Here is a 16,997-nt window from a genome sequence, read left to right as displayed (position 1 = left end):
AAAAACCAAAAAGGTTAACAGGGTAATTCAAGGAATAAATGTGTGCCGAAAACTGGTGCATGCATGCGTTTTCACGCGCAAGCGCCCATTTCCGTATTCATGGAACACATTGCGCTTGGCTTACCTGAGACTTGCGTTGAATCCGCGCGGGTCCAACATGTCACTGCAACACCACAAACACCTTGCGCGATATGGCCAGCGAAGGCGCATAACGTCCAGTGCACACACCTAAAAAGGGGGCGGAACACGTGAAATGGGGAGCACGCGAAAATGTGGGCATTATGGGGGAAGCACCGCAGTAAAATCCTCGCAAAACACCCACACACACGCTAACAACACGTATTCATGGAATGGAACAGGGCTCACAGGCATGCGACAAAAGATGCGCAAACCCGGAAACACGTACGCCACGGGAAAGCAAGCGGAAGCACCCCAACGCACCAAAGCCAATGCATAAAAGTGCGCACAAACAACAAACACATGTATACAGCTACAATGAATGTACCATTCCTCGCAGCAGTGTTCGTGGTACACCGCAGGAGGAGGAGGATAACCAGGCCCCGCATTTTTTTTACCCAGGACCAGCCTTTTTGGGATCCTTGATGACCAGGTCTATGGCAGGTATAGGTTTCCACCTCATATCATCGTGGACCTGGTCACTGAGTGGGAGGATGACCTCACATCACCCACCCTGTTCTCCCAAGCACTGAGCCCATTGGAAAAGGTGCTCAATGTACTGCATTTTTTGGCCATTGGTTCATTTCAGCGGACAACTGCCATAGTTGGGGGCGTCTCACAGCCCATGCAGTCACACTGCCTACACTATTTGTTGGCAATCATGACTGCACGCCCCTCAGTCCGCAGGCACATATACATGCCCAGAACACCCACAGAAAGGCAGGCTGTGGTGCAGGAGCATTTACAGGATGGCACACACCCCCAAAGTGCTTGGTGCCATAGCTTGCACCCATGTGGCCCTACGTCCACCGAGGGCCACTGAGCACATCTATTGCAACCGCAAGCACTGGCATTCCATCAACGTGCAGGTTGTATGCAATGCCAAGGGAATCATTACTCTGTCTATGCCAACTAAACAGGGTCCACCCATGATAGTTTAATATTCAGAATGTCACCACTAAACCGGGACCTGGGAGCTGGGAGGCATGGCAACACATGGCTCATTGGTGAGTACAAATGCCTGTGCACATGCATGCATGAATGCATGTCATACACAGACAAATAGACAAACCCAACTAATGGCAACCATTATCACCTCCACATGGGACAGTGCCTACCCTCTGAGCACCTACATGATGACGCCGATACAGAACCCCACCACACCACCCCAGGTAAGATACGACGCAGCCCATATTGCGACCAGGGCCATAGTGGAGCGCACGTTCAGAGTGCTAAAGTCACACTTCTGCTCCCTTGACCGCTCCGGTGGACAGCTACAATATGCACCACCATTAGTGTGCAGGATCATTGTGGCAGCATGTGTCCTGCACAATGTTGCAACATGGCGAGGCATACCGGTGGACATGGTGGTACCCCCACATCCCCAACCACATGCACGCCCGCTGCGCATGGGAGGGGAAAGGGCACATGGCAAGGCTGCCTGTACCCAGCTTGTGCCACAATTTTTCACCTAAAATCCCACCCCTGCGGAGTGCACACAGGCCTGGCACATTCCAAGTGACAATCGATGATGACAAAGAGACAATCAACTATCACAACCGTACCACCCTGAGAATGTGTCCGTGGAAGTACTACATTGTGTGCATCCCTAGCTACTTAAGCCAACACAATCCTGTGTGACCAAAAGGCACACATTCAAGATGCAGTATGCCACTAACCCCATGCAAAACAGCAAATCCAAATACTGGTATGTCACCTAAACCCTCCCAAACATCACGCAATGGAATGTAAAAAGTCACAAATAAATGCACAACACCTGACACAACTGTCCCAAAGTGCACTCTGACAAATGTAAATAGGTCACAAACAATTCCCCCTGACACATAAAAATAAAACCATACACAGGAACATCCATTTACCAGCATAACATATCATGAACACAGGACCCAGCAGTGAAAATGTTAGACAGTGACCAATCACAATAGCACAAGTGCCTCAATGTGAAAAAGCCACCACATGGACCCCTTCCATCTTGAGTGGGTCTCTGCTAGCTAAAGGGGGCAGGGTAGCGCATACAGCATGAAGGGTATCAATGATGGAGACAGGCAAGGTAATACATGAAGATGTAACATTAAAAAATCCACATTTACAAATATCCAAAGCAAAATGTATGCTAAACATGCACTGGTCAAACAATCATGAATCCCCACAAGGGGTGTATACACAGGTTGGACTTCAGACTGGCCACAGAAATGATGGAAGCACAATGCCTCCGTGTAAGTTACTGTCACACGCTGCCCTCCTTGCAAGCCCATGGAAAGGGGAAGCAGGAGTGGCATATGTGTCTGGACCCCAAGCCACAAACACAAACAAGCCTATATGGGCACAGCTGGAACACACAGCGGATGCCTACGGAAGCCACACAAAGCAACACACTGTAACATGAATGCACAATAGACAAAAAATAATAAAAAGATTTTTTTTTAAAAAATGGCCATGGTGGACCGGGGGTGGGGGGGACCACCCAGAAGGGGGGAGGTGCAGGGTGCACCTCAACACCCACATGCATGGATGTTGAGAATAAAATATAAACCCCTACATGGGTTCATGGCCTGCACGGCTAGCCTATAGTGGGGGAGCTCTCTCCGCTGTCGGCACCCTCTGGTGTAACATTAGAAGGTGAGTGTGGCAAGGGAGGCTGACCACGCATAGCCCTGGTATGCTCCTCAATGGCAGCAAGCATGCAGGCCTGATAGGTCTGATTCTGCATGATTATTCTATGGAGGTCCCCATGCAGCAACTCACGTGTTGCATGGAGTTCTCCGTGCAATGCCTCATGTGACGCACGGATCTCCTCCCGGGTTGCATGGAGTTCAGCAGAGATGTTGTGCGTCAGCTGCTCCATCTGCTGTTCCGCCCATCTCCTGCAGCCCATCTCAAGTGCAGCCAGAGTAGTTCTGAGGGAGGAGTTCCCTTCCCTCAGGGCATCCCTGTGGGCCTCTGTCTCTGCAGCATGGCTGTGCGCAGAGCCCCCAGTTCAGCCCGTTGGTCCCTGTTGGTGGCCAACATGTCCAGCCTGTGCGAGCGGCATGTGGACTGCACTGCCTGCTTCTGGAGCTCCATCTGCCTTTCAGGGGGGAGAATGAAATTGGCCATCCTTTCGATGCCCTGAGACATCATCTCACATGATGCCCCCTGTTGCTGTTCAATGGCATACATGGAATTCTCCCACACAGTATTCCCGGGTGGCACACTGCCACCGCGTTGCCAGACACTACACCTGTCGGGCCCAAGGATACCTGGCCCTTGCTGCGCTGGTGCTGCCTGTGGCTGCAGGACTGCATCTATCCCTTGCTGAGCTGCCCCAGGAACAGAAGAAAACAGTGTGTAGCATGACCCTGCATCCGTAACCACCACAGACGGACGTACCAACACTGACTGGCCCATGAGGAGTTTATCCCCCCTGCAGGTTTGTCGGACAGAACAGCATCCACAGCAGAATCACTCACCTGCGACAGCAATGTGGGTTCAATGTCCGATTCTGCACCAGAGGCATAGGCATCCTCAGAGGTGTACTCATAGACACTCCTGGCCAGGATGGTCTGGAGCACCAATGGATTTTCATGGGCTAGCACACCACGGCCTACACTGGTGCTTGGTTGGGGCTCTGAAACCATCACCCCCTCCACCATCTCCTCCTCCTCCAGATCCTCCTCCACTGCATCCAGTGCCTCATCACCTGCAGAAAATAAAAAGAAGACATGAACACACATGTTAACAGCATAGGCCACACACATAGGTATCACAATGTTGACAGCCAACACATGAACCAGTCATGTCATGCATGACACAAAACCAGGCATGCAGTGTCAATGAGATGGAAGGGGAGCCTGAAAGAAGGCATGGATGCGTGTGAAATAATACATGTACTGCATGGTGCATAGCACCTGCATCACACACAAGCTTGTGACTAGCATAGTCCGTCCACAAACATGACAGATGCCAACACACAGATGGCACGTAGCATAGCCATGCCCAAACTGTCAACCAGATCCAGATGGAAGCTCAATAATACTGTTCATGAGCCATGTACAATGCATGTCATTTGACATTTCATTGAAATCACTATGATAAAACACGTGTTACAGGCTGCAAAGACGCTAGGGTGTTGAAATACAGTGAAGGAAGGCACATGGGGTCATCAATGGCAGGTCAACTTGACATCACGCAAGTGAATAGGCATGTGTAAGGGGAGAACAGGGTTCAGATGCGTGTGGGTGCAGTGCAGTACACGTGTACAGACTCAACTATCATTGAGAAAACAGAGACAGTATTGTGAATTTGTTACGCTCACCTGGTATCCACAGGGATGCCACCCAGCTGGGTTACTCGCTGGTATGCTTCTCAGCTTTGCCCTGATGTGGTCTGCGGGGAAGGTTCTGCCTTGTGGTAGAATTAGGCGTGCTCTCCATCCTGCCTTCTTTGCAGGGGCGCGTTGTCTTTCATGGGCGAGTGCGGTCCAGTTACTTCACTGACGCCGGCACCTTTGATATTGTTCTGGTAGGTCTTATTGCTGTTCTTTAGTTTTGTTGCTATCCTGCATGCCTTTCTTTGTTTAAAATGTCTCTTTTTTTCTCCCTTAGGTATGCAGAGCTTCAGCGCGGCGAACTGGCTTGGTTGAGATGGTGCATTAAGAGCGCTATGACGCGGTAAGTAAGCGCTATGTGCAGTGCTGCAAAGTCTTGCCTTTGCTAACTTGGATTTTCCTTCCTTGTAGGTCGCGGTGTTCTTCAGCGCGAGTTGAATGTCCGGAGTGGTGCCAGCCGAGAGTCGACCAGCCAGGTAAGCCTTTTGAGCAGTTCGTAATTTGTAAATGTCTCTACAGCTTTCTTTAATGTTGCCTCTATCTTCCTCTTTCAGGTCATTCTGTCCGGGAGGTGTGCAGATTCGAGGAAACTGTTCTCAGTAGCTGCAAGTGTTTAAAGACGAAGACTACAGGTAAAATGCTGCTGCTAATGATGTTCCTTTTGTCTCCTTGCAGGTTCTGCTTCTCCGAGGTTCGAGGGAGTAGCTGGACACGGTGAGCGTCACATTGCAAGCTGCAAAATAACGCAAAGCATGTTGTCTTGCTCGGGTGTGGTTTAAATAGCCCCAACAAAATAGTCCAGGTAAAGTAGTCCCTAGGCTACCACACCCAAAACACTAAACCGCATAGCTTGGTTCTTAGGACCCAAGCTATGTGGATGCCTCCATGTTGGCTGACAATACAATAAAGTAGTTCCCAAGCACATTATTTTTCATTGTATATGAGCCTGGCGCCATAGGCGCCAGGACTGGCTCCATGAAGGCTTTTGAAGAGGATGCCAGGCTCTAGAGGCCCGAGTCCTGACTCCACCTGGCCAATGGGTTTGCCAGAGGGGGTTTTGGGGGAGGGTCGTGACAGAATGTTGTGGACTGATGGCAGTGTAATGGCAAGTGCAGTCATTGGCTTGGAGGCAGTGCATATCTCAAAATGGCTGCTCAGAGTACTGTGTTGTAGCAGACAGTGTGGGCAGGTGTCAATTGCATTCTCTGTCATCTGGGACTACAGCAGGGGAGAGGAGGACAGTAAGCACAACACATGAGGAAGCATCAGAAGTGCCCCCAGACCCGGAGAAGCAACAACAGTAGTTGCATAGAGGCAGGGAGGCTGTAGCAGAGGGAGGCTTCCGACACAGGCGAGAACCCCAAACTAATGGCCATGAGGAGCAACTGACCCTGAGTGAGCAGGAAGGGGATGACCAAATACCATGAGAAAGAAGCACATACTGGAGATGGACTAGAATGAATTGCTTGCCCAGGACCGATATGGACTTGCTGGGAATGCACAGGGTCCAGGAATGAACACTCATAGCCACTGTGAACCTGTGCCATCCGCACAGTCCGATTGAGATACCCTGCACCAAGGCCAAAGGATGTTCCACACAGTCCAGGTCTGGCAGAGTTGCAGAAGGAAGAGTGTATATTCACCGAAATTCAGGTACTGCCCTTTCCAGTAGTCCGCCATCAGAATCACCAGTCCCATGGAGACAGTGAGCTTCTGGGGGATGGAGAGGTAAGGAAAAATGCCCCTGAGGAGGAACCGCTCGTGGGGTGACCACACAGAGACGTCAGTCATGTGACGATAGAAGGTGAGTGTTGAGTGAAAGATCATCACAGGCTATCCGCAACCATAGGTTGGAGCAAGAATAGGGCCAAGAGAGGCTGCACAGAGATTGTGATGGAAGGAAGGAGCAGGTGTGGTGATGAGGATTGCCTCTGTGTGCAGGACATGGTTTGTATGTTGTCTGCATGACAAAAAGCACGTATCAGTCCAACATCACATGGGTCACACATGGCAGTCATGTCAAAGTAGCCTGAACTGGCAGACAATCGTAGCACATCACCTACAACATACACATGGCCTGGACGCACACGCATCACCACTCACCGGACATTGTCTCATAATTTGGCAGTCCTGCCACACCTTGGACCTGCTCCACTGCGATGAAATCACCAGCGATCTCCTCATATGGAGTGGGTTTTGTCCTCTGATGGTGTCCCACTGCCAGTCATCAGATTGGAGGTGAACTTTGCAGCCAGCTTGTCTTTTGCTCGGCATCAGAGATCATTCCAACACTTCATCACATCATCTGCTTTGCGCCTCTCATATCCCAAGGCGCTAATATCGTCTGCGATGCACTGCCAGTGGGCCCTATGCTGAACTGGCGTATGTTTGCTTCCTGCCGTCACCAGCATGTCGCGGCCATGTTCAAACACGTAGTCCACAAGCGTGTCCACTTCCTCATTACAGAAACTCCACTTTCTTGACGTGTTTGAGGGCTGAGCCATGTCTGGGGTACCAGCCTGTTCTGCTGGAGCACGCCTCGTCCTCTTGGGAGGTGGTGCGGACCCTGAGTAGCTTGTGCCGCTCTGGTCAGTAGGGGATGAAGCGCAGGTGGACTGGCCAATGGAAGCAGGCAATGACATGACGACCGAAGGTCGGACTGCAGGTATTGGCAACTGGGTGCTGTTGCCAGGACCCTGCGCCGCACCTCTGTGCCAACGGCCGGGACCAACACAGTCCTGGCTGGGTGACTCAGAACCAGGGTGGTGTCAGCTGCAGCTGTCCCGCAGCTTCCACACCCTGGCTGCTCGGGGCAGCAGATGACACTGCTGCCCCAGATCCATGTGACCTGGTGACAGAAACTTTCACCACACGTGCCTTGGCCTTCCCGACATGGAAATTGGCCTGTGAATCATCCTGTGCCAGTTCCAGGACCAATCCAGTCTGGGCTGGCTGACCCTGAGCCAGTGTGGTGTCAGCTGCAGCTGCCCTTGCAGCTTCCACACCCTGCCTGCTCGTGACAGCAGATGGCACTACTTGTCGGTTCTGACGGGTGCTGGGGATGGCAGCAGCAGCTGCATCTCCCTGACCCGCTTGGAGGGGGGGTCATAGCTGTCCCTGCATGTGCCTGGACACCATGCCCTCATGGACAACCCTGGCCACGTCGCCCTCCTTGTCCACCTTGGCCACCCTGGCCACGTTGCCCACCTTGTCCACCTTGGCCACCCTGGCCACGTCCCTCACCACGGCCACCCCTGGGAGGTCGCCCAGCTTTGCCTCCCTTACCACTTGTTGCCCTTCCAGTCATGGCACTGATGGACTAGCGCAATGGGAGGTGAAGAAAACGATTATCCTGGGCAATTGGGGTGAAGGGGGCAGGGTATGTGATGGAGAACTTACCCCTGTGCTCCTGCAAGGCTGTATGTGACCCCTGGGGAAAAATAACGGGTCACACAATGCTGAGGCATCCCAAAAACAAAAAGAAACGTGCACACGACCCCTCGGTAGCCCACGAGTGATGAAAAAACATCCTGCAGTATGCTGTGGCACCCAGGAAGACAAAAAATGCATACACGGGCAACACGTAGGCTAATATGACCTCGAAAATAGGGTATGCGACACACAGGGGCAACCACAGTGGGAAAAATGCATGCGTGACTCACCGTCTGCCTGGAAAAATGAAGAAAAACACACACACATCCGCGTGTGCGTGTATGCAACTCCCCCGCCAAAACGAGAAGTACGCACTGCCACAGTAGTGAACAATCTGCGTGTGAACCCACAAAAATATGAATCTCACGCGTCAGTCTCCACAAAAAGCACATACAGTGCACTGTTGTCCTACGCGTACCTTTAACCCGTACTGAATGGCAACGACCAACATCCAGCGCGCGTCACGTAACTTTTGCGCTTAGGGACTTTCCTCTGATTACACGCTAACACGCTATTTCCACAGGTGCGGAGTCACTCTGTTTCGGGCTGGCCACGCGAATGCACACAGAAAAACCCACCCTTCTACACACAAGGCCATTTACCTGCCTCCAACTGCCCAGAGCTGCCTCGTAGAGCCATCTGCTGCTTCCAACCCACTCTGTGTGCCTGCTGCCCACGTGCCCTGCATTTTGGTGCCTGCTCTGAAGCCATTGCCAGTGATCCTGTTGCTGTGACCACCTCTGCTGATCCTGAAGACTCCCGACTGCCATTCCATCGCTCCACAGCCCAGTCCCAGGACCACCTGCCCACCCACACCTGCCTCGGGGGTTGCCATGTCTGACCCATCTCAATCTGAGGCAAGTGGCAACCCCCCCGGCAGAGAGGCAAAGAGCTGTCAGTTTCTTCTCCACAAAAGTTGGCATCCTGGTGGAGCAAGTCCTGGGGCATTATGATGCCCTCTTCCCTGGACCATCGTACGTTGACGAGGAAGGACGGAGTAAGATCTGGGCGGACATCGTGGGTGCCATCAACGTGGCGGAGGTGGCACCCCGTGATTACCGACATGTCCATAAGCGCTGGGAAGACTTCCGGTCCAGGACCCTCAACAAGGCTCGGCACCTTCTTAAGGCTGCTGATTATGGAGCGAGGGGCTGGTTGACCACCAATGAGATGCGGGTCCTGGAGCGCATCGACCCAGCGCTGTATGCCCAGATCTGGGATTTGGTGCTCCATCTGGAGTCGACTGGTAAGTCTTCATGTGTTCTTCTCTGCCATTGTGCATGTGTATTTTGACGTGTGGCTGGAGTGCGCACCTTGGCCTCATGTCTGGCATGCCTCCTGTACAGATGTCTGTGTGCATTTCCCTGACAGTGCTGCATGTGAGTCCATTCAAGCATGACCCACTTCAATGGTGTCTGTGTTGCAATGCGTGATGCGCACCGGCATATACCATCGTGCACATATTTGCATACCTTTGTCTGGACTGGGGCATGCGGGAGGTGTGACACATGGGTGCTTATGTCACCATCATGGACATGCATGGTGTACATGTGCGTGTGTCTGAGTAGTGAGTGTGTAACTGGCCAACCCCATGGATGCATGACACATGAGCACCTCAATGCATGATTGACTCATGCGGCCCAGTTGTCCCCAAGTGCACTGTGATGGGAAGTCTACATGGCCTGATGTATGACTGTCAGGTGATCCCTGTGTATGCGACGTGCATGTACCATGATGCATGTGAGGTTCAGCGACTCTTCTAATGTGTTTGCAGTGACTTGTACATGGATGTGAATGTTTGTTGCACATGGTATGCATGTTTGTGCATGTGTGTTGCTTGCACTGACCTGTGTGTTGGGGGGGGATGTTGGTTGTGACGTTTGACAGTGCCACTCATGTGCATTTTCTTTGTGTCAAGCAGACATTTGTTCAGTACACTGATGCTTGTGTGCAATGTCTCCCTATCCACAGGGAAGACGGAGGAAGAGGGCGGACTTGGCGCTGTGGAGCATAGCCGCCGGGATGCCTCCACCAGGCACCGACGCAAGGCCCAGTCATCCTCCCAGGTTATGTCATCTTCCGGGAGCGAGGAGGATGGTGCCGTGTCGGAGTCATCGGCCGCAGCTGCTGAGGGGAGGCCCAAGAGGGTGAAGTTGGCTGTGGGTTCCTCCGGAGCGGGAGGGGCAGGTGAGACCACACAGGGGCAATCCGATGCGGAAGACAGTGGGGAGTCATACAAGTTGGTGGTGGTGGTGGTGAAGGATGAGGAGGAGGCCACATCGGCCTAGCAGATGGGCCTGGCGGGGGTCATGAGGTAGGTGTTCCTGGTGCAGTCCAGGGTCAGGGGCCGCAGCCAGTGCAGGTCACAGTGGAGGGCCCTGTGACTGCTCCTGTCCCAGGAACTGCGACTGCACCAGTGTGCACCTGCGGGCATGCCTCAGGCCGGACCCGTCTCCAGGTGGCAGATGTATCCGCAGATACGGATCTTCCACTACCTGCGGATGAGGCAATTCGTGACCGGGTTGACCTTGTGCTAGCTGGTATTGCGAGGCGTACAGCCAGTATTCGTGATGATGTGCAGGCTCCCAATCAGGGGCTTGCATATCATCACGATGAGGTCTGTCGCCTCAGCACTGGCTAGCACAGTTCATGGTCACGAACGTGCTACGTGTGCTGGCCACTGCTGCGACCCCCTCCTCCTGTTCCTTCTCTTCCACCACTGTGCACCAGTTGTCCTCCCTGCCGTCTTCCAGCCCAGCTGCCACCAGGGCCCCCTGTGGACTTGTCCCAACCACGGCAGCCAGTCTGGTGGAGACCACATCCCTGCCACAGTCAGGAGTTGACAGAGGATCATCAGAGGTGATCACAGCTGCAACAAAATCAATGGCAATGGAGGAAGTGCAGGCACCAAGAAGCAGGGCAGGAGCACGACAGCCCCGGGGGTTGTCGTCATCCCGGAGGATGTCCCGAAGGCGCAGCACCGGGCTATTCGGCGGCAGCAGGCTCGTCGTAAGTTGCAACAGGACTCGGGGTCCTCTACATCACAGGGGCAGGTATCGACCATCGGGCAGGAGGTAAACGTGGACCACAACACAAGGATGTCTTCTGTGTTGCAGCGAATGGACCAGCAAATCGGAGCAGAGCGGCAGTGGGCACAGGGGGCATGAATCACCCTTTCCACGAAGGAGAACACTCTGTGTCGGGCGGAGAGGCGGGCCGAGCTCCTCGAGGAGGCTCGCAGGGAGTTTGAGAGGAGCACGTTGGAGTCATTGCGGGACCTCGAGGGGAGAGCAGAGGCCCACCTCAGGGAAATAGACGCAGAGTTTGATGATGCCCTGGCCGAAACTCTGGGGGGGAAATGGTGAGTCGTAGGTCTAGCCCGCTGCCTTTGTAAATAGTTCATTAGGGTTAGGGTTCCTTTTGTCCATTTTTTATTTTGGAGTTCATGGACTTTGCTCTGCATCTTGTATATAGTTCGTTTTTATAGTAGTTGTAGGATGTTCTTGTACTTTTTGGGGATCATGGACCTGTGAACTTTGTACATAGTTAGGATCTTGTTTTTTTTCTGTATTTTTTTTTTCATGGAGCAATGGTTTTATTCTGATTTTAATTTGCATTCACATATGGAACTCTGGACATGTGTGACAATTTGGATTCTTTCATTTTTCCATCACATTCTTCTTTTTCACGTATTTCCATTTCATTTTCATTTTGTATGATTATTATTTCACTGGTTTCATTTTTATGTGTTTTATTTGGATTCTTGATATTTAATACATTTTTATACGTTGGAGTACAAGTGGTGTCTGCTCTCAATGTTTTGGTGCATGTTTCAATGTTCCTTGTCTCTATTACGTGTCCCTGATGTTGAGCAATGTTGTTCATATGTGTGCAAACATGCATGCATGTGTGAGATTGTGATTCCCATGCCATGGGGCATGTAATGGGGAGCAGGAACAATGGATGAGTGTTCAGGTGCACCGTTTGGGTGCAGCGTGGGTGGGATTTTGGTTGACATATGCTATATGTTTGCATGGTGTACAGATGTGGGGGGGACATGAGTCTGGGCCTGCCTGCAGCTTGCCATCACTGGTGGGGGGGGACATGAGTCGGGCATGCCTGCGGGGTATGGTCACAGGTGATGGGGGGCCCTTGTGGTGTGCGCTGCCTGCGGGGTATGGTCGTGGGTGATGGGGGGTTCCTTGTGGTGTGCGCTGCCTGTGTGGTATGTTCACGGGTGATGGGGTGGGGTCCCTTGTGGTGTGGGCTGCCTGCGGGGTATGTTCACGGATGATGGGGGGTCCCCTGTGGTGTGGGCTGCCTGTGGGTATGGTCACAGGTGATGGGGGGGGGGGGGGTCCCTTGTGGTGTGGGCAGCCTGTGGGGTATGGTCATGGGTGACGGGGGGTCCTTTGTGGTGTGGGCTGCCTGTGAGGTATGGTCACGGGTGGTGGGGGGGTCCCTTGTGGTGTGGGCTGCCTGCGGCGTATGGTCACAGGTGGGCTGGCTGCGGGGTATGGTCACGGATGATGGGGGGGTCCCCTGTGGTGTGGGCTGCCTGTGGGTATGGTCACAGGTGATGGGGGGGGTCCCTTGTGGTGTGGGCAGCCTGTGGGGTATGGTCATGGGTGACGGGGGGTCCTTTGTGGTGTGGGCTGCCTGTGAGGTATGGTCACGGGTGATGGGGGGGTCCCTTGTGGTGTGGGCTGCCTGCGGGGTATGGTCACGGGTGATGGGGGGTCCCTTGTGGTGTGGGCTGCCTGGTCACGGGTGATGGGGGGTCACTTGTGGTGTGGGCTGCCTGCGGGTATGGTCACGGGTGGGCTGCCTGCGGGGTATGGTCACAGGTGATGGGGGGGCCCTTGTGGTGTGGGCTGCCTGCAGGGTATGGTCATGGGTGATGGGGGGGTCCCTTGTGGTGTGGGCTGCCAGTGGGGTGTGTTCTCAGCTGATGGCATCACCAGTGGCCCTTTCCATGTGATTTGGCTGGCGTGAGCAGGGTACGTAATTTTGCAGGGGTACGCAAAGGCCTTTTCACGCGATTTGGCTGGCACCAACGCGGTACGTGATTTCGCGGGTGTACGCGAGGGCCTTGTCACGCGATTTGGCTGGCGCGAGAAGGGTGCGCGATTTTGCAGGGGTACGCGAGGGCCTTTCCACCTGATTTGGCTGGCATGAGCGGGGTATGCGATTTCACGCGTGTACGTGAGGGCCTTTCCACAGGATTTGGCTGACGCGAGCAGGGAACGCGATTTCGCAGGGGTACGCAAGGGCCTTTCCACGCGATCTGACTGGCGCGAGCGGGGTACACTCCAATTTTTCATGCGATTACAATGGAGGGAGGCTGTGTGCTTGTCCACGGATTGCGCAAGCCCTTGCGCTGTACTGGGCGAGTGGCACTCCCGTATTGCGAAATGCCAAAATCCAAAAACACCAGGAGCACAAAAGTGAGGAACTGCCAAGGTTTATTAATCACAACTTTTATTTTTCGCAATACAAATAGCAGTTAAAATTACATTCACCCAGTGTAAATACTGCCAGTAAAATCACACGTTTTTGAATTAATCTAGTTAACATGTTCCTTTGGCTCTGTCTTCAGGACACTAATTGGTTGTAAGACATAATCAAAACTGACGTGCTGTTTGGTCAATGTTCTTACACACAACGTGAACCCTAAAAAAAAAAAAAGCAATTCTTGGTTATGAAAAAATCTCATGTACCTAAATTCTATCTCTACATACTGCAAGTGTTTAGAGATAGAATTTCTTTTACTTGTATCAGGAAATGTTCTGGATATAATGCAACTGTAAATGCCTGCATGGTGGTCTCTATGTCCCACTGAAAGACAAAGACCATCTATACCTTTACTTTGATGTTTTACTACAGGGTTTGTTAATCCGCAACATCATGCAGACATTCCCCACTTAAACCAGTTAATTGCTGCATAAAAGACAGATTTTACTTTATGTCCTTTAATTTATTTCATCGCATCGAACCCTAATTAAATAAGTTACCTTCGCCCCACACTGTGGGTACTTGGCCATTATTCATAGCCGGATGATGAATTGCGTTTTAAATCACCATTGGGATACGTCAGCTGATGTTAAAGTCTCAACTGAAAAGTAAACAGGGAAAAAAGGAAGACAAGTTGTAATAATAGCCTTCGTTAGGGGCACATGCTTGTCAGTCATTGATTCTCACGGACTTGGTTAAAAAAATGACCTCCAACTACATTTCTTTATCTATTTAGTCGTAGTCTGCGTGTTATGTGACACTGTTACTGATTTATAGATGCATTCATCCATGCGGCGCGGCCCTTCATTAATTAGTCTGACAGTCCGTTAGGTCTGTAACCCTGTAAGCGAAGCATGCACACGTTTTGTAAATCGTTCCGTATTTCTGTATTTTCTCATTCATAATTATAGTCGAGAGACTCAACACTTACTTTTCACTCGTCTCTAAACTCTGCGTTTGTACACCATGTGTTTTCAAATCAGGAAAGCAATATGCTAGAGTGTTGCATGTTTTATTAACTCTTCGATATAGTTAGACTACTCACTTCCTGCGAGGAGAAGTGCCTGCATGGGCGCCATATTGGATGTTAATGGCTTCACTATGTATGGGCTAACGGCTGGAGGGAAGCTATTATATGCAATCTCTTTAATAACAGCAAGACTAACTATGTCATACTGCAAAATGGTTTGCATTAACCAGGCTTTTAAAATTCTACACGTTTGCCACTACCACTCATTGCAATGTTACAGGAGACGCATCTGACAGCTGAGAAGCAAACCAAGGTAGCCAAGAAGTGGGGAGGCCAAATGTATATCTCAACGTACTTGAATTACACCAGAGGGGTGCTGACATGGATTGCCCCAGGGATCCCGTTCTAGCTCATAAAAAAAAGAACCAGCTCATAAAACAAGAAAGGGATGTGGAAGGCAGAGTGGTAATTGTACAGGGGATGTTAGAGAACCAGGAGGTGTGCCTAATAAATACGTATGCCCCCAACCACGAGGCAACAGAGTACTTCAGGATAATTATGCCCTGATTAGCCCCATATAGAGGGGCGTCAATTATCTGGGCTAGTAACTTCAACTGTACATTGAACCCCCGGCTGGAAAGATCGGATGACAACCAAAGGAAGCCAGTACGCCTGCCAGAGCACTACAGAAGATCCTGGACCAGCTCAAACCGGAAAACATTTGGAGGAAAGTACATGCAAGCACTAGGGGATACACACACTATAGTGCCCCACATGGGATATTCAACCGAGTAGATAATTTTTTCACAGGCAGGGAAACACTAGGGGAATTCACTGAGATGCATATTAATGCACGATCATTATCTGATCATGCCCCGCTGGTTGCGGCATGGGCACACACGTATAGGAGAGCCCCTATACCCACATGGTGAATTAGGGCAGAGGCATTGACGGACGGGGCATTCCAGGAGTATATCCAGAGCACAATAGATGATTATTTTGAACACAACGCGGGGAGTGTGGACAGCACTGGAACAGTTTGGGATGCCCTCAAAGTGGTGGTCAGGTGAGCACCAATAGGGAAGTCAGGAGGGCTCAGGGGAAGTATTTTGGCTGAACTGGATGATGTGGAAAAGGAGATAGAACCAGTAGAAGCACGGGCGGGTAGGATTGGACATGAACCGGGAGAACATACTACTCTGAGGCTTCAGTGCATAGCGTTCTGAGAGAGACTGGGGAAGCTGGACTATGGGAAATATATGCAGAGGCTGCATGCAGAGGAAGATAAGCCCAGCGGACTAACTTTTGTCTAACTAGACAGGAGGGCAGGCAGGAACCGATAAATGCAATTAAGGATGAGCAGGACCCAGGACGTTTTAAGGAGGTCTTTTTATTAAATTGTTTTATATTATGTGATAAATTCTGTATTACATTTGTAAAGGTTTTTTTACCATATACAATAAAAAAAAAAAAAATGAGGTCTTCTCAAGGTTCTGCGAGAAGCTTTACTCCTGAGTCCAGGAGGCAGAGGCTGGAGATATAGCTGACCACTATCCGGGCATTTACAGTTGCATTATATCCGGAACGTTTCCCGATACGCGTAAATGAAAATTAAGGTCAGTGATTTAGTTCCACACTTGCAGTATGTCTAGATAGAATTTAGGGACATGAGATTTTTTATAACAAAGAACTTATATTTTTTTAGGGTTCACGTTGCGTGTAAGAACATTGACCAAACAGCACGTCAGTTTTGATTACGTCCTACAACCAATTAGTGTCCTGAGTACGGAGCTAAAGAAAAATGTTAAGTAGATTAATTCAAAAACATGTGATTCTTTTGGTTCCAAAAACACCACTAAGTGTTGACAAACAAGATTAGGAATTAAGAGGGCAAATAGATTGTCATCATTATACCTCTCTTTTCCTTAATACTGACCTCCTTCTCTATCCTTCAAACAATATGGGAATTGTGTGTGAGGTAGTAATATGTATGTAATCAATGATTCTGATTGACAACAGACAATGTGTCTTTTTATGTGTTTTAGTATGTTTTATGATCCATTGTATATGTAAATGATTAAAATATGTATTGTTTTATAAAATTGTGTCCCTCTGTCTAAATGAATTAAGACAGATCTCTACAATTCTGCTTAGTCTGGACATTCACACCTGTCTGCATAAAAAGGAGGGTAGCTGTTTTTGTGGAATCTATATGTTTATTGCATTATCTGGTCCTCATCCACACAGCCCCCTAAATAAGAGGATCACCTATTGCTCCTTTGTAGCTTTGTTCACAGTATCTCCACCATGAAAAAAGCTATGTTTAAAACACAATGGTAAACACTGAAAAGGTGACTTTCACTGCAGCTATACAGAAAAGCAGCCATGATGGATCGGGTTGGATGTTCTATTACAGAGTGTATTACATTGCAGTCACATATTGATTTTGCCCTTATATTTCGCCACTGGGGTTAATTAAACCCCCATATATTTCTTGCATAAACATCTTCGAATGCGAGAGGCATGTAAACAATTCTATAATAAAATACAGAGTTGCCTTACCTGTGCATGTGCCCA

At 50.5% G+C, this 16,997-nt stretch overlaps 1 protein-coding gene and 1 long non-coding RNA gene across 4 annotated transcripts in view; one reads left to right on the top strand and one right to left on the bottom strand.

Annotated features, from left to right (window-relative positions):
• PPFIA4 (PTPRF interacting protein alpha 4) overlaps nucleotides 1-16,997 on the top strand; it is a 3,167,227-nt gene that overhangs the window by 852,845 nt on the left and 2,297,385 nt on the right. The gene's annotated exons all lie outside the window — the stretch shown is intronic.
• On the bottom strand, nucleotides 13,468-14,411 carry LOC138520120 (uncharacterized). The gene is made up of 3 exons (XR_011282800.1): nucleotides 14,382-14,411; nucleotides 13,951-14,051; nucleotides 13,468-13,609 (listed from the first exon to the last, which is right to left on the bottom strand). It is a non-coding gene; the product is annotated as an uncharacterized lncRNA (long non-coding RNA).

Source organism: Ambystoma mexicanum, chromosome 13 (genome assembly GCF_040938575.1).
Source record: "Ambystoma mexicanum isolate Mex_15411 chromosome 13, UKY_AmexF1_1, whole genome shotgun sequence".
Lineage (NCBI taxonomy): Eukaryota > Metazoa > Chordata > Amphibia > Caudata > Ambystomatidae > Ambystoma > Ambystoma mexicanum.
Note: the sequence above shows the minus strand (reverse complement) of the source record. Positions and strands in the feature narration are given on the sequence as shown.